Source organism: Panthera uncia, chromosome A2 (genome assembly GCF_023721935.1).
Source record: "Panthera uncia isolate 11264 chromosome A2, Puncia_PCG_1.0, whole genome shotgun sequence".
Lineage (NCBI taxonomy): Eukaryota > Metazoa > Chordata > Mammalia > Carnivora > Felidae > Panthera > Panthera uncia.
Window position 1 is genome coordinate 127,528,056 of NC_064816.1, and position 19,167 is coordinate 127,547,222.

At 34.0% G+C, this 19,167-nt stretch overlaps 1 protein-coding gene across 1 annotated transcript in view; it reads left to right on the top strand.

The window, feature by feature from the left end:
- Positions 1-19,167, top strand: part of FOXP2 (forkhead box P2) — a 566,168-nt gene that overhangs the window by 63,567 nt on the left and 483,434 nt on the right. Inside the window, exon 2 of the mRNA XM_049641717.1 lies at positions 5,066-5,210. The gene's annotated coding sequence lies outside the window, so the exon portion shown is untranslated. The remainder of the gene's footprint in view (positions 1-5,065; positions 5,211-19,167) is intronic.

A 19,167-nucleotide genomic window follows, 5' to 3' on the forward strand; every position in this document is an offset into this window, starting at 1 on the left:
AAATGAAGGGCCTTAGGTTTTGGGCTAACAAGTTTTGATTTACTTGGTAGATATTGAGGAACCCCTTCTGTTAAATGACACTAATTGATACATTCATAAGGAAAGGCGCCAGGGAAATATTTCTATGATTTGAAGTCAAATTTATTGAATTTAGGTATTCATGTGTTTCAGTTCTCCCCCATGTCAGTCTAATAGATTATAAAAACATCTTATATATTTGGAAAACCTTGTCAGATAATGGTGTATTCTGCAAGTATTAATGGTAAGAGAGGTATTTAAGGATATTTAGTGGATGTGAGGGCTATGAATTTGAAATTGTCATTGGAAAAACAGGAAAAGGACTATCATTGTAGAGGTGGAAGAGACATTGTTTTTAGGCTGTTTTATAGAGACATCTTTTGGTATATATTTAAGAAAACTTGAGTGCTCTTGAGTAAACAGAAGGTTTGAGATACAATTCTGAAGACATATAAGCCATTATTAATTTGAAGAAGGGTCAGAACCAGAATATTCAAGTGAAGATGTTTAAGAGGCAGTAGAGGATAAAGAGCTGAGTCAAAGAGAGGATGGAAAGTTGCACTCACAGGCTGTTTTAGATAATGAAATTAAATAGCAAGCATATCTTAACATGTAAATGGATTATATGCCAAAAGAGTTTTTATTGGTTGGTCAGAACACAGACCACACTTTCCTTGATAAACCATGTTATACATGGCTTTTAGGTCATAGGCTCTAAGCTCTTCAACTTAACCTTGATGTCAAAAAGGGGCGATCCATGTCCCTTACAGAGCTTGCAAATAATATTTGTTAATACTTACCTTTTTTTTTTAAATATAAAACTTGTTAAATCTTAAAAATTGAATCTTTCTATGTCTCTGTGTCTGTCTGTCTCTCTCTCTGTCTCTCTGTCGCACACGCGTGCGCACACACACACACACACACACACATTGCTTTTTCAACCTGTCTTAAAAATTCACATTTGGCAAGACTAAGCCTGCATGCCTACACAACGAAGGCAGTAGCAAATACAGTCATCTGAGAGGGTTAAAACCCACCCCTTTTGAGACTTTACCTTAGTACCCTACAACTTTATTTTATCTTACACCCACCTGCTTCAGTCTTAGCTTTGGGTATTTTATGAAATATATATTTGGAAAACTTTGTCAGATTGGGTGTATTATGCAAAGAATAATGGTGAGAATGGTGTTTGAAGATATTTGATGGATGTGAAGACTATGAATTTGAAATTATCTTTGGAGAAACAGGAAAAGGACTATCATTGTAGAGGTGGAAGAGACTTTATAGAGACAATGGTATATACTTAAAACTTGAGTGCTCTTTTGTGAGTGGTATTTTGTGATCCTCATAATGTATTTGTTTACCATATTATTCTTTCTAGTAATATTTGCCCTGAAACCTAACCACGGCACGCAATAATTTTTGTAAGTGAAACATGCTCGCATTACAAATGAGATATCACGAATAGATTCCCTCTCATTCTAGTAGGTTTGGATTTCCCCCCTTGTCTTCTGTTGTCTGTGAATTCTCTGAAGGACTTCATTCCTTCCTTAACTGTTGACTGTTTCCTTCGGCTAGAAAGAATATTACTAGATTTGTATTTCAGAAAATAAACAAAAAAGTAAAAACCCACTTGGCTTGTGTTGTGGAGTGCGGGTTAGAGGGAGTTAAGACTGGAGAAAGGAGATTGTACAATCAGCAGGAATTTTACATCTGCCAGTCAGGAGAGAGGTGTGGCCTGAATATATACATTCGGGTATTGTTTACCACAGGTAGTGGTTGATACTGGAAATACAGTGGCTGGTTAAGACATGGTCTAGAATGAAGTCTTGGGAAAAGTGACATTGAGGAGGTACTCCTAAGAATAGGAACTAGTAGAGACTGAAAAAAGATCTCAGAGTTAGGAGAGGAATTCAGAAAGAGGAGTGTCATGTAAGCCAAAGGGAGAGTTTTAAAAAGGAAGGAGTGAAAAATAAACTGAGTGAGAGAAGTTACACAAATCAAGAATTAAGAATTCACATTTGGATTTGTCAGCTAGGAAGTGATCCTTACGTTGATTATAAAATGTTTAGCTTTAAGGATGTGAGGATTTAGTAAACCTTTGACCATCTATGTGAATTTGTTCATGTTAAAAGAATGAATCTTGTTTATTCTAATCCTAACAAAATATTCTTGTCATATAAAAGCATCATGGGAAAAAGAAAAAAAAACCCAAAAATTTATTGACAAAAATAATCAAATGATAAATGAATAATAATTAATTCTACCTTCAATGACTATATAAAGTTATCATCTAAACTGGGAGACTTTTAAGAAGGAAAGGGAGGGGCGCCTGGGTGGCTCAGTCGGTTAAGCGTCCGACTTCGGCTCAGGTCACGATCTCGCGGTATGTGAGTTCGAGCCCCGCGTCGGGCTCTGTGCTGACTGCTCAGAGCCTGGAGCCTGTTTCAGATTCTGTGTCTCCCTCTCTCTCTAACCCTCCCCCGTTCATGCTCTGTCTCTCTCTGTCTCAAAAATAAATAAACGTTAAAAAAAAATTAAAAAAAAAAAAAAGAAGGAAAGGGATAACTATTAATAATTATAGTAAGGATGAATGTCATTTAACCCCTGCAATCAGGGAGGAATGCTCACCCTGATTATAGTTCACAGTTCACATTTATTGAGTGCTAGCTATGTGCCAGACGCTGAGAGGAGTTCTTTACCAGTTTGTCTGATTCAATGACTACGGATTTTAGTTGCCAACAGTATTAATTCTTTCTCTGTATATATTGAATGTATTGACAAAAATGCTATGTGTAATTTTGATGACCTTGTAGAACTTAACTTTTATTTAAGAAATACACACATACAAAAATTGGTACCCAGTGTATACCAAATTATGTCCTAGAGAATGGAGAAATGAAGATGATTAATAATAGTACTCATTGTTAATGATCTACCAGTGTAGTTGAAGATCTGAGAACAAAATTTTAATATAATATGGTAAAGTGTCATGATGATAGTGTAGTTTGTGAAGGCCACAACTTGTATTTTTTATATTTTATGTCCTGTATTTCTTAGGGTTGAGTTTATAGTGTATTAAAACTTGGTAAGGTACAGTTTGCTTTCTGCAGTAAAAAACAAAAAAAAAATACCAGTGGAAAATACAAGGCATAGGTGATTATATGGATAAATGGGGTTTTCTCTACCCTAGAAAGTATATTCTGCGTGTGTGCACATGTGTGTGTGAATGTGTGTGTGACGGAGAGAGAGGAAGGGAGGGAGGGAGATTAGTTCTATATCACAAAGGGATACATTTCCATATCTATAATGTAATTTTAGCCACACTCAAGCTATATTCTCTGAAGGGTCTGGCATATTTCTCTGACACATCTGGTAGATATGTATGGCATTAATTAGCATAGGTATTGCTATAAATGACATGTCAGTCCAGGACAACAAAAAGTATTTGTTACTGATGTCAATCATTCATCCTTTGTCAGTTCAAAAGGCTTCCCTAAAGGAATGCACATTGATCTTCACTGATCCAAAATACAGCAAAACCATTCCTGTGTTCTAGAAACAAAAGTGGAACTACCTATGTTTGAAAAGCCATATGGAGACATTCATACAGAAAGTGCATGTTTATAAATTTGAGTAGTAAGACTGTTACATTAGGCCAAGATTAATTGAATCTTTTGAAAAGAAAACTGCAGTTTTCTGTAATCCTAAACTCTAATCTCAAATGAGTTTGTTTCCTCAAAGCTTTAATTTTTAGTAGCCTAATTTGTGTTTTTGTTTCATCTGGAGATAATTTTGGAGTATGCCAGGTAAATATCCCTTACAATGGTTAAAAACAAAGGTGACCACACGAGTATCAATTTGTGACTACACTGATGGCTTAAAGAAGTACTCTTCTGCCTCTGTATCTCTGGTTTTCTTATCTGGCTATTTTGATACAGATACTGATTGATTTTGTTTATTTATCATAATCCTATTATAGTTTTCTTTTTGTAATAATAATCACAAGTGTAATACTCTTATATATCTGAGCAAAAACTGGCTTTAAATGATACGTTTCCCCAAAACGTCTATATTTTATTTCCAGTTTTTCTCCAAAAGTTCCCCCTATATTCTAATTTATTATTTAATGGAACGCAATATGAATGACTTTAAGAGAGTGTGATCTAGGGTATGGCACAAGTTGAAGACATTTATCTTAATATTTCATTTTAATGAGGCAGAAAATATCCATTATTAGAAAACTATAATTTGATAAAATTTGTAGAATACAATTAATTCCCTTAAAATTATGAATGTTCATACCACCATGGAGCAGATAATCATACATCACATTTCAGTGTCCTTGTAAAGGTAGTATGTGTTACGTTTTTACATCTTAGAGATTTGCTAGAGAATTAACATGAATCAGGATTTAGGACGTACCCATGTTGTGTACTTTAATTTGACCAACATGCTTTGTTTGAATAGCAGTTCCTAACCTTTGTACCATCTTTAAAATTTTTACTCCAGATCTCTTGCCCTGCCTACAGACCCTCTGCTATCTGTTTCTGGTCTGTCTCATGCTCTTGAAATCATCTTTTTTTATTATTCCATTAAAATTTTTAAAAATGGATTTTCCTTTACACTTTTCTAATCATCCTGTAATTCTTTAGCTCTAAGACATTAAAATGAATGAGTAAAAATATTTGATACCTAATCGTCTCTGCCAGTCCATTCAAACTCATGGATTTGCAAAATTATGTTAAAGTCTTTTAAAAATACATTTGAGTAGGCTTTTGTAGTCATTTGGATTTTGAATATTAATTTTCTCTTGCTATGCTGCTTAGCCATAAAAATGAAAAAGAAGATGGATGTGGGTTTCTTTTAGTGGTGTTAATTTAAAGTACTTGATTTATTTATTATAATATTCAACAATGGCAATTCCTATTTTCTCTGTTCACATCAGATCCAACAGAAAATAATGAGAAGCCCCCACCCACCAGCACAGTAAGAAAAAGTTTGATGCGTTTTGTAATAATTGATTAAAAGTATAATTTCCCCCTAGATCAAACAAATAATAGAAGTCTGTTGAAGCTTTGTCCTGACCTATTCTGGAAGTAGAAGAATACCCTGGAGAAAGAAGCATTGTAAGCACAAAGAGTAAGACTCCTCAATCCTGGGAGAGAGAATTAAAGTCTAACCCTCCAAATGTAAGTCATCTATACTCTATATTTTCCATCCCTCAGTTTTTGTAGTTATTCAGGTATTAGTAGAAAAATATGTGATGCAAATATTTGGATGTATTTTCTGTACAAAATATATAGGTGTTTTTGCTGTTAACCTTAAATTTCTATTTGTGTTAACATTTTCTGAATCGTAACATAAGGTGATGCTTTGCAATAATACTATTTAATGCAGAATGGATTATTTTTAATTTTATCTTCTGGCAAAGAATTGTTAAGAATTTTGAGAGTATTCTGATGAAAAGAAGGTAACTTCCTTTGATTTAATATCAGCAATTGTGCCATCATAATCCCTTTTTGCACTAAACTTTAGTTCTTTCTTTTTCTTTTTTATTTCTTTATATCTGAGAATAAGACTATCTTAATATATCTATTTAAATCCACCTTCCAGTAAGAGAGACATTAAGTCCTTTTTTTCACTTTGCATAGTGAAAATGAATTGGAATGAATTTGTATCCATAATCCACTATAAAAATATATAAATTTTGTCAGCTCAGTGTACTGGAAGGACTGATTCCCTATCTCATTAGGAAGAACTTAAAAGATGTGTGTTCATGATTATATAGAAAGAATTCAGTTGCTGTTTATAAACTGGTAGGAAGAATGATGATTAAAGGCAATGCTTGTTTTGGGAAAATTACTTGGGAAGAAATTTCTTGTCAGTTGTCACTTTTATCTGAAAAGTTACTTACTGCATCACCCTTGTGATAAGGCACTTGATATGTGATATACGGCTTACTGCCAGAAATTTGACTTTCGGTTAACAGTTGATAACCCTTTTCATTCTTCAGTGAATGAGCTCAGTGGAAGAGTATTGTTTTGATTTTAAAAAGTCTGAATCATGGAAATTATGTCAAAATTGAAACATGAATTTTACAGGTTTTAAATGTGATATTCTTATTGACATAGCATCTGACAAAGTTGTCAAAGTAGATTGCAGTAAGAAATCTTCATAATTTATCAGTTCACATTTAATATTGTTTAGAACATTTGATAGAGCCTGGAAACACTCTGGCCATTTCCAACACTACAATTATGAATTAGGATTTTTGAATTTAGCATAAACTATGTAGATAAAAAAAACTTTAGTGGTTTTGGTCTTAGATATTTAGTTCTAAATTTTTCTGTCATTGAACTAGATAGAGATGCCTTGGGAAACATTACAAACATTATTATTCCTTTTGCTGATGTGAAACAATTGTTCCTTATGTAAAATTTTAATATTTGCTATTGAAAAGTGTGACAGAAATTTTAAAAAGTTATTTAGATTTGACGAGTAAGTGGTAAACTCTTATTTACAGGTTTGAGATTGATGAAGGATTGGAAAATATTATTTTTACAGAAAACTTTTGTGGATCTTCTCTACAATATTGTACATTGTAATATGTACAATATTACATATATATAATCAATGAATATATATTAAGTATACCAATAATAACATGCTTGAATCTCATAAACATAATGTTGAGTGAAAAAAACCTAGCACAAATGAATAATGTATGTATGATTTCTTTTCTATAAAGTTCCAAAAAAGTGATTACAGCAAAATTAAAAATAATAGTTAAATTCTAGGTAGGTGGTAAACACTGAGGTAGAGTTTCTAGGAGCTTCTGGTATGTCAGCAACATGCTATTGATTCACTAGGCTGGTGGTTGCATGGATATTTATGCTATGCACAGCCATTAATGAAAAGCTAAGTGCGTCTTTGCTAAGATCAGGTATAAGGCAAGGGTGTCCTTATCACTTCTATTCACTATTATACTGGAAATCCTAGCTAAGGTAATAAGAAAAGGAAATAAAAAGCAGCCAGATTGGAAAGGAAGAAATACGCATTTGCGGATACCATGATTATCTATGTAGAACATGTCAAAGAAATCAACCAAATAAAACCAAAACTAAAACCTCCTGTAAGTAATAAATGATAACAAGTTTGCAGAAAACAAGATTAATATACAAGTTAGTTGTTTTCCTTTGTCCCAGCAATGAACAACTGGGATTTGAAATGAAAAATAGAGTACCATTGGGGCACCTGCGAAGCTCAGCTAGTTTAACGTCCAGCTTTTGATTTCAGCTTAGGTCATGATCTCGTGGTTCATGAAATTGAGCCCCACATGGGACTCTGCACTGACAGTGCAGAGCCTGCTTGGGATTCCCTCTCCCTCTCTCTCTGCTCCTCTTCCTGCCTTTCTCAAAATAAATAAAACTCAAAAAAAAAAATATAGTACCATTATATTAGCACCAAAAATATCCTGAAACCCAGGTACAAATCTATTATCTCTCTATCTATCTATCATCTATCTAACTAATATAAAATACAATATTAAATATATATAATATAAATACATACATTAAAATATATAATATTTATGTTAAAATATTAGACTATAAAATTCTGATGAAAGATAAGAAAATCAAAGATCTACAGGATATTCCATGTCTCTGCAGAAACAAATGCAATATAATTGTAATGTCACGTCTTCTTTCCTTGATCTACATATTCAACACAATCACAATAAAATGCCAACAGGTTATTCTGTGAATATTGATAAACTGGTTCTTAAGTTTATCTGGAAAACAAAAGACAACAAGTAAATAATATTATATTGAAGAAGAACAAAGTTAGAGGACTGACCCTCCCTGACTTCAAGACCTTGTATAAAACTACAGTGATTGGGCACCTGGGTGGCTCAGTCAGCTGAGCATCCAACTTCAACTCAGGTCATGATCTTGCGGTCATGAGTTTGAGCCCCGCATCCGGCTCTGTGCTGGCAGCTGAGAGCCTGAGGCCTGCTTCAGATTCTGTGTCTCTGTCTCTCTTTGCCCCTCTCCTGCTCTTGCTCTGTGTCTCTCTCTCTCTTTCTCTCTGTCTCTCAAAAAATTAAACATTTAAAAAAATTTAAAAAAATAAAAATAAACAAGAGCTTTAAACAGATCTAATGAAAAAAGATATACACATGGAAAACAAGGAAATGAAAAGATGCTTAGTATTTATTTCATTAGGGAATTAGGAATTAAAAAATGAGATATCACTACATACCTATTAGAATGACTAAAATCTGAAACACTGACATGCCAAATGCTGTCAAGAATGTGGAGCAAGAAGGACTGTGATTCATTGGTGGGAATGAAAAGTGATATAGCCACTTTGGAAAACAGTTTGGGAGTTTATTATGAAGTTAAACATACATGTAATACTTACCATGCAGTCTAGCTATTGTACTACTTTGTAATTACCCAAATGAGTTGCAAACTTACGTCCACGTAAAAATTTGTACAAGAGTGTTTATAGAAGCTTTATTCAAACTTGGAAGCAACCAAGATGTTCTTCAGGAGGTGAATGGGTAAGCAATCTGTGATACATACATATAATGGACTATTTATTGATCAAGAGAAATGACCTATTAAGCCACAAAAAGACATGGAGGAAATTTAATATTAATGAATGAAGGTCTCTGAAAAGGCTATATGCTGTATGATTCCAGCTCTCTGACATTTTGGAAAAGGCAAAACTACAGAGACCTTAAAAAGATCAGAGGTCGCCAGAGTTGTGGGGAGGGACTGATAAATTAGTGGAGTTTTATTATTTTTATTTTTTATTTTTTTGAATAGGTGGACTTTTAGAGTAGTGAAATTACTCTGTATAGTAACGTAATGGTGGATACATGACATTATGAATGTGTCAAAACCCATAGAGCTGTATAAAACTAACAGTGAACCCTAACTCTGTACTTTAGTTAATAACAGTGTTGTAGTATGAGTTCATCAGTTGTAGAAAATGTACCACACTAATGCAAGATGTTAATAATAATAGAAACTTTATGTATTTTGGAGATGGAGAAGAGAATATGTATGGGTCTCTGTGTACTTTCTGCTCAATTTCTCTTTGAATATAAAACTACTCTAAAAAATAAGATATTTTAGATAATTTTTTGTAAGTCTAATATAATTTTAAAAATCAAAAATCTCATTGATTTGGTTAGTTAGAATTCTGAGAAAAAGGTAATTTCAAATTTGATCTGAGTATTCAAAGTTAAAAAGATGCAATTTAAAATCAATATTTTGTGATCTCGCAAAACATTGTTTCATTTGGGGAAAGTCCTAATGTCCATAAAGGAAGACTTCTATACTTGAATATATTTAGTAACTTTTTTTTTTTTTCAACGTTTTTTATTTATTTTTGGGACAGAGAGAGACAGAGCATGAATGGGGGAGGGACAGAGAGAGAGGGAGACACAGAATCGGAAACAGGCTCCAGGCTCCGAGCCATCAGCCCAGAGCCTGACGCGGGGCTCGAACTCACAGACCGCGAGATCGTGACCTGGCTATTTAGTAACTTTTTATGACAATTTATTTACCTAGCATAAATGTATCTTTATTTTAAGATAGATGTTTCAGTTTTGATTTTAAAAATAAATACTTTTTTTGGTAATATAACACAAATTCATTCTGTAATAATGAAACACTCTTCTTTATTGAGTTGTTCATAGCTTCTTTCCTTCAATTTTAATACATTTTGTGCAGTGGTCCACCATCCTCAGAAATACTTTTTTACTTAAGTAAATTAAAGTTAATTTGTTAATTTTAACATTAGTATGTTGTAAAAGAAATGAAAAACACAGATGCTCTTTGTATCCCATCTTTGAATACAAATTTGCAAATATAGATTTGGTTTTAAAAGTACCAGATATGGACTCCTTCGTAACCCCTTTTAAAATTTTCTTTCTTTTTTTCTTTCTTACCCTCCCTCTTTTTCTCTTTCCTTTCTCCTTTCTTTCTCAGTATATTCTTTTGTTTAATTTTCCAAGGAGTAAATATAATCTTATTTAACTGGTTGACATTAACAGAAACCAGGAATTTATTATTCATAAAAACGAAACAGAAAAAAAAAATCCCCCTTTTCTTCAGATTCTGGATACAGCTAGGCTCAACACAAATGTCTCGGGAGAATGCATCTGTTGCTATTGCATTTTTTTTGTTTCTTTGAAAACTTGGCATTTGTAATATATCTATGATTTTGATTTGTCTTGGCCAAAACCCAGATTACCAAGGAATTACATTTTGAACATATTCAACTAAGAATTATCTTTGTAGCAACTTTTCCCTTGCCATATTGAAATTTTGGGAATAAAATCAGATTTTGTTTCAGAAATCAGCTATGTTTCTTCCTAGTGCCAGAATGATTTTTTTTTATGTTAAAGAGACACAAAGCAATACTTAAAATCTGAAACGTATTTTAAGCATACCGTGTAGGAAATAGTCCCATTTTTGCATTTGACACACCTGGGGTCAAATGTTTGCTCTGCCGTGTTATTTGTTTATATTGATCTTGGGTTAAGTTTGGCATGTGAGAAGTAACAATAACAACAACAACAACAACAACAATGATAATAATAATAATAATAATTTCCTTATAGGCTTAGGTGAAGATTAAATCTCCAAGCACAAAAAATACCTGGCACACAGCAGGCATTTAATTAATGGTAGTGGTCTTTCTCTTGCTTATTTTGTATATATGTAGAAGTGTGTGTGTGTATAAATGAATGTGTGTGTATATTTGTATGTATTTATGTGCTTATATACATATATATGTATATTTATGTGTTTGTCTGTATCCATCTATATATCTCTATCTCTATCTCAGTCTCTGTATCTCTTACAGCAATGTGCAATATATAGCCATTTATTCCACTTACTAAGTTCTGAAGCAGAGAATTCTTCTGGAAATGATACAGTCTGGAAAGGAATTCTATCACCACATGGAAATATTTAAAAGCTTATTATTTCTTTGTGCCCTAGTATTTTCATAATTTTATATTTAATCTACCTGGAATGTGTATAAATTTTTAAAAGATCTAAAGAATATTTTTCCTTTAAAAATTCCTGGCAGACGACAGAATTCTTTTTTTAATCTCATTCAATGTATAATTCAGAGAATGATCTATTAATTAGTACACATTGATTTGAGTTCAAAAAGATGTGCACTGTCAGTTTGAGAAGATGTTTGGGAATATGGAAAACAAAATAACTTATATGTCTGAAAAGAAACATGTCAGTTTTAACAAGATAAAAAATGCAAGGTTGAAGTTGAATCTTTCTGAAAAATTGACATTTGTATGATTTTGTTTTCACTAAATAGCAAGGCACCAGTTTCTTGGGGGCAGCTTTACAGAGCTGTGTCCATAACTGATTTGAATCTTTGTAGAATAAAAATTTAACAAAATAAAGTTTAATGTTCCGCGTTCTCTTCTAATAATGTAGACTTTTTTAGCAAAAGCAGCTGTTAATATCTTAAAAAAAATTTTTTTTAACATTTATTTATTGTTGAGAGAGAGAGAGAGACAGAGTGCAAGCAGGGGAGGGGCAGAGAGAGAGGGAGACAAAGAATCCAAAGCAAGTTCAGGCTCTGGGCTGTCAGCACGGAACCCGATGTGGGGCTCAAACTCAAGAACTGTGAGATCAGGACCTGAGCTGAGGTCAGATGCTTGCTTAACTGACTGAGCCAACCAGGCACTCCAAAAGCAGCTGTTAATATCTTAGGGAAGTAGCGCATGCCTGAATATCTCACCTGAATTTGTGTCTTGTGATTCCTAAAAGACTACCTAAAATATTAACTAATTAGTTGCTCTCAGACACTGAAAGAAGGGTTGTAGCAAAGGACAGAATGCTTAAAGACATAGGATGAGATCCACCAGGATAAGTATTAGGAAAGCCTGACCTGTTGGTTTGAAGTGATTATTATTAAAAAACAAAAAAACAAAAAAACCCCAACTAGCTAAAACTTGTATTTTTCTCACACCTCTTCATATTTTAAAGGCAGGGTAGTGACGATAAAACTTCTTGTTAAACCTAAAGTGTATGGGGGCTTCAGTCTTTTCGAAAGACCAGTGAGTTACACATTGAATCCACCTCCAAGTTAATGATGCAAAATTATATCTGGGACAAGGGACTCAGTATTCCTGGGATGAATAACTTTTTTTAGTGGGTGTACTGATGACCTGGTTTTGCGGGATTGACAGTTCTGTCCATGTAACCACTATTACTTAAGTGCCCCATTTTGAGGATAGCCCTGTGGGACAACATTAAGAAGCAACAAAGTGGTCTTGGGTCAGGTATCAGAGTATATTGAAGGTGTATGTTCTCCACAGATAGGCTCTGAAGGTCATTTCTGCTGAACTCTCTTAAATGTTTAGTGATTTTATTGTTGTACAACTTAAAAGGTCCAACTTCTCTTTTGGCAAATAAGGGTATACCATTTTTTTTTTCTATATGTGGATCATATTTTAGGTTTGTCCAAAAGGCATTATGTGTATTAAAACCTAATACCTTTACCTAAAGTAAGCACCCATCAGTCATCTCAGTTAACTTAAGCTAAATGAAAATATTTGTTAATTTGCTGATCTGGGCAAATTAGGAATGTTTTTCACTAAAAATTATTTTAAATATTCTGTTTAGTTCAGAATCCAAAGGGTAGCTTTCCTTAAGATTTTTATTTTAAAATATTGTAAACTTTCAGAAAATATCATTATAGGCATCCAGATAACCAAATTTGACATATGTGAATATTTTGTTATATTTCTTTAGATTTCGTTCTTTTTAAGAAATATAATGCCACAAATACAGTAAAAGCTATGTGCTTTCATCCTGTCTCCTTTTCTCTCTCTTTCTTTCTGTACTACACTGAAGTTGGTGTTTATCTATATATCTTACCTTTTGTTTTTTGTGATTTTAAAATTAATGGAAGTGGCATCATATCAAATCTACCCTTCTGAAACATTTTTACTTGCAAAATTATACAGGGAATTTATCCATATTGATACACACGTCTGATTTTTTAGTTTTTTTTAGAGTAAGCTGGTTATATATATGTATATATATAAATATATATATAAGTATGAATATATATATAAAACACATTCATGATTTTTGTAGTTGTATAATGAAAACTGCAAAAATCATAAATTATGTGTTGATGAATTTTCACAGAATGAATGCATCTGTGTACCTAGTACCCAGTTCAAGAAGTAGCATGTTACCAGTACTATAAGAGCCTCCCCATCTTTTTTCCTCCTTTTTGTTACTATCCTTCACCCAGGATATTCTTCCACCAGGGAAACCATATCCTGACCTCTCACAACATAGATTCATTTTCTCTATTTTCGAGCTTTATATAAATGGAATCATTTAGCATATGATCTTTTGTGTCTGGCTTTTGTTTTTATTTTATTTTTTATTTTTAAAAACTTTTTAAATGTTTCTTTATTTCTTTGGTGGGGGGTGGGGGGGGGCGAGAGAAAGTGCTAGCCAGGCAGGGGCAGAGAATGAGGGAGACACAGAATCTGAAGCAGGCTCCAGGCTCTGAGCTATCAGTACAGAGCCCGATGCCGGGCTTGAACCCACAAACCGTGAGATCATGACCTGAGCCGAAGTCGGACATTTAACTGACTGAGCCACCCAGGCACCCCTGGCTTGTTTTTAATATTAGATTTATGAGCTTCCTCCACATTATTCTGTCTATCTGAGTGTCTACCCTGAATGCTATCTAGTATTCCAATACGTGAATATATTACTGTTTATTTATTTCCATTTTATTTTGGGACATCTAGGTTGTTTTCTTATTTATAACTATTAGACATAATAGCACTCTGAAGATTCTTTTACATGTCCTTTACATATTGTGTGCATCTATATAGCTAGGAGTAGAACTTTGATAGAATATATACATCATCATATCAATTTAGTATGTGTATCCTAGGTTATCTATATCATAGTGTCAACATTAGTGGATACTGCATGTGGTCTTCTGAAGTGCTTGTCTGTCCCAGTTTACCTTCTGACCATCACTGTCTGGGGTTTGAGTTCTCCATGCCTTGCCAACACTGAGATTGTCTTTTTCCATCTTTGCTATTTTGGGTGATAATAATTAATTAGCTTTTAACTGCTTTATAACATTCCATGGTTTGAATAAAGCATACTTATTTTAAAAACTCTTCCTTGGTAGATGAACAATTTGGTTGTTTTTCATTTTTTACTATTTCAAACAATACTGTAGCAAATATATCTGTATATTTCTTGTTATGCATATGTTTGAGAGTTCTCCTAAGGTTACAACTTGAAGTAGAATGAGTTTTTACAATATCATGTATTTATTTCTTCAATACACTACTATATTTCTCTCTAATAGGGTTATACTATGAAGTGGTAATTTTAGTTTTATTGTAAATCATACTCATCAAGTACAGAGTATAAATGCTGCTTATTTAAGAGGCATTATATAAAATGTAATCTCCTAGGATTTAGGGGAAATGAGTGGGGAAGAGATGAAGCATGCCACACAGCACCTGGCATATGGGTTAAAAAAAGCTTCCATCGTTATTGTTTCCACTGTTAAATTACTCCTGATTATGTTCCTATAAAATGCTCATTCTAATGTCCATGCAAAATCCATGTGGATTTTCCCAACCATCCACTTAAAGGTAGCTTCCTTCAATGTTTGAAATTTCTTTCTTTACTAGAGTTCTCTTATTCCTGCATAATGGAGTCATTGTATCTATTTGATCTTGATTTTTGATTACCCAGTGGCATGTATACTGATAGTTTGGAAAATTTATGTAATTTGAAAAGTTTATATCACATTTATGACAGTCTTACTGAAGGTTTGGTCCTAGGCAAAATGGTGATGTGGAGCCCAAATTTGCTTTGTTGTTTCCATTGAGATTTATGAAAATAGCATGTATTCCTATAGTTTTTAGTAGATCATACTAAGATATTTATCTTTTCTATTAGATATAAGAACAGAGAGAGTCAGTATTGGTAGAATGACCAAAGCAAGACCTTTAATTTAGATTTTTTAAAATTTGACACTATCAGTGAGGTGGGTCAACATTAATCCCAAAGAAAGGAATCTAATTAGTTTATTTGTTGCCATTACTTTTTTTTTAATAATTTTCATCTCTCTTTGCCATTTTTCCCATGATCCTTAATTAGTCTTGATCTAGTCAACCCCTAGTTTCTCTCTTCAAATGAAGAGTGCACTATTGCTCTACAGAATCTTTCTTTTTATTAATTGTTTTTATAATTTTTTTTTAACATTTTCTTTTAACATTTATTTATTTTTGAGAGAGACAGAGACAGAGTATGACCTGGGGAGGGGCAGAGAGAGAGAGACACCAAAACAGGCTCCAGGTTCTGAGCTGTCGGCACAGGGCCCAGTGCAGGACTTGAACTCACGAACTTCGAGATCAATAACCTGAGCCAAGGTTGGCTGCTTAATCAACTGAGCCACCCAGGTGCCCCCAGAATCTCTTCTATCACTATCCTTCCATCTTGTTCATCATGGGCATCAACACTGTTTTCACTAACAAATGTGTTTCGAATTAACGAACCAAACTTCAACTCAAAAATTCCATGTTTGGTTTTCAGAGTAAATTGTACAGATAATTTTTAACAGAAACTCAATTATTGCCAGCTTCTTAATTTTTCAAAATCTTTTATACTTAACTGGTTATTTGTAGGCTTGTGCAAAAGATAGTTTGGGTTTTGTTGTGCAGTTTAAAATAATATTTCTGTTGCTTTCCTACTTTTATGAATATTTTCTTATGGTTCAGTGCTTTAAATTTGAGTTTGTTAGTTTTTATTATCTTTTTTTTTTTTAATTTTTTTTTTAACGTTTATTTATTTTCGAGACAGAGAGAGACAGAGCATGAACGGGGGAGGGGCAGAGAGAGAGGGAGACACAGAATCAGAAGCAGGCTCCAGGCTCTGAGCCATCAGCACAGAGCCCGATGCGGCGGCTCGAACTCACGGACCGTGAGATCGTGACCTGAGTTGAAGCCGGACGCTTAACCGACTGAGCCACCCAGGCGCCCCTAGTTTTTATTATCTTAAATCTAGTTATATTTGAATTTATGTCTGCATAGATCATGAATTGAGGTGGTTAAAGAAATCTAATTTCTGAATAGTTTCATTATAGAGTTGAATGCTCATGTATATGCTTTTTAAATGCAGATACCTGAAAAGAGTAATTTTTGTTTTCTACTAGATTTTAAGAATCAGTGTCTAAGGTATTATCCTATTTCCCACTCTCATTATTTCCATGCAGTATTATATAAACTCCTGTATGCTTTCTTCAACCCTGTGTCCCCAGTGCCCAGAGTGGTGCTGGTGTATAGGCCACCTTTAATAAATACTTGGTGAATCAATTGATATTACATTTTTGACACACACACATACACACACACACACACACACACAGAGAGAGAGAGAGAGAGAGAGAGAGAAAATGCACATGTAGGTGAAGGACAGAGAGAGAATCTTAAGTAGGCTTCATGCCCAGCACAGAACCCGACTTGGGGCTCTATCTTACTACCATTTGATCATGACCTAAGCTAAAATCAAGGGTCAGACGCTTCACCGAGTGAGCCACCAAAGTGCCCCAAATGAATTGATTTTTATTTCTCGTAAAAGGACATTGTCTCTTTACCCTGCACTACAAGGTAAAATGTTAGCCTTTTACCTTGGGGCTCAATTCTTTGGAAGACCATGTTGAATATGAATTATAATGGCTGAGCAGTTAACATCCTTTAAGGCTGTGCTTGAAGAAAATGATCTTTGTTAAGTGAGCCCAAAATAGTTTCTTTGAGTGAGAAAAAAAAAAAGCAAATAAAAAACTATGGTGTATTACACTGGGTTCTTTTTTAGATTTAAAAAAATCTAGAAATATAAACATTGCTGGTATAAGTCCACTCTGAGGAAGACAGGGACAATGTCATCAGTTTTGAAACTTTTTTCTGGGGTGTAACTTCTGGGTGATTTCTCTTCAACATTTTCTTGACTCCTGGACCAGTTTCCTATTCTGCGAGATGGGGATTGAATGATTGAATAAAGTACTGATTGATTCTTTGACCAACTTTCATTGAGGACCTGTGCTAGACCATGTAGTACATACAAAGGTGTGCTGGGCATGTCTTAGTGGGTTCCACCTCTTCTCCTGTGATCTTTGTCATGGGTTCATAACTTTTTATTCTTGTATTGCCATTATGTTAGTAATTTGGAAAGAATGGATATAATTGTATGTTTGGACTAGTCGGCTTAACTAGAAGTCCTTCAGTGAGATTATTGCTAAGTCTATAGACAGTTTTAATCACTTACCTTCCTTGAAATATTCCACACAGCTGACTGCTTCCTCCTTGTATCATCTCACATTCTCATGTCATGTTGTTTCACTTATTCCCCTTACTAAGTTTTATTTGTGAGTGCTCTCTTTACCCGCCTCTTAAATGTAGGTCTTTTCCTGTGTTCTGTCTTTATCTTCTCACTCTGTATGTACATTATGCTAGATGAACTCACTTATTTCCAAAGCTTTGACCTTAGTTTTGGGACTCCCACTTTTGTATTTATAACTTACAATTTTCCTCTGAGTTTGAGCTCTGCATTTGCAAGGGTCTCCTTGACATCTCTACTTAAATATCCCATAGGAATCCATCTAAAATTAAGCTCATTGTCAGCTCCTGTCTCATCTATTAAAAATATGCTTCTCTTAAGATACTTTTTGTCTTAGTGAATAGCATTAATAGCACTGTTATGCGCTCAGTTGCCTATGTCAGAAATATTGGGTCATCAATATTGGGTCACCTGGATGTCTCCCTTCTTCTTGTCTTCACTCTTCTAGGCCCATTGAGATTGAATAACCTCCAAATTTGACCACAAATATATTTCTTTCTCCACATCCCACTGATACTACCCTAAAGTTTATACTAGTCTAAAACTTTTATTTCAACAACTGCCATGACTGTTTTCCTCAATTTTTTATGCCTTTAATCCCCTCTAACTCGCTAGGTAGCAAGACTTAACTTTTAAAATAAAGAGTGGGTGATTTTTATTTTTTTATTCAAATCTTAAATATTTTCCCTTGAACTTAGGGTAAAATGGAAAGTGTGTCTTCAGGGTGGTCTACAAGTCCTTGCAAGAATTGGACCACACCTGCCCCTTTAGCATCATCTTTCTGTACTCAGCATATTTGTGACTCTGCTTTCTTACTTCACTTACTGTGGCCTAATTTTATGAATTGATAGCTTCAAGTTTTTTTGTGCCTCGTGGCTTTTGTGCATGTTGTTCCTTCTGTGGGACTTGATAATGGATGAATGGGGTAAAAGATCAGGATGATCCTAAGATTTCAAACTTGGTAATTCTGTTTCCTTTCTTCACAGACTTTATCCCAGGAAATTAATATATATAAAATCAAGCATCAAAGTAGAAGATGCTTAAAGCCCTCTCTTAGCCTAATCTTCTCAACCTTAAATATTTCAGAACTTCTCTCTGTGTTGTGATTCCCAAAGATGTCTTGCATTCCATGTTTCTTTGTGTGTTCTCTTCTCTTTGGAAAGTGCTTCACTGCTTATGTGCTAGATGACCTATTCCTGCCCTTTAACACCCTGTTCAATCACAGCTCCTTGGAGGGGATGAGACTCCAAGATGGCAGCTTCCTTTCTATCACCTGTGTGTAGTTTGCAGCTATACCGGAGATGTAGAAAAGTTAAGTAGCTTATTGACAAAACCAGGATTTGAACCTTCGCTTCTCTGATTTTAAAGCATAAGTCTTTAACTACCTTTTGCTAGATATTGTCATTATTTAGTAAGTACTTATTAAATACATACAGTAATAAAAATATAAAATACGCTGTGACCTAATTAGTAAGAAAGGCTTTTATGTCATCAATGAGAGGAAGTGATTTGACTGACATAGAAGGTAAGGATTTGACTGAAAGAGAAAAGGAAATTCTGGTCTGTATGGGATGGTTCAACTTCTAAGCCAGTTAGGTTCAGCCTTGCTTTGTAACACCCTAAGATACCTCTGGTTCTCAAAAAAAGGTATGAGGCTAAACTTGGGTGAAATAGGCCATGAAATGAATAAATTAATTTTAAT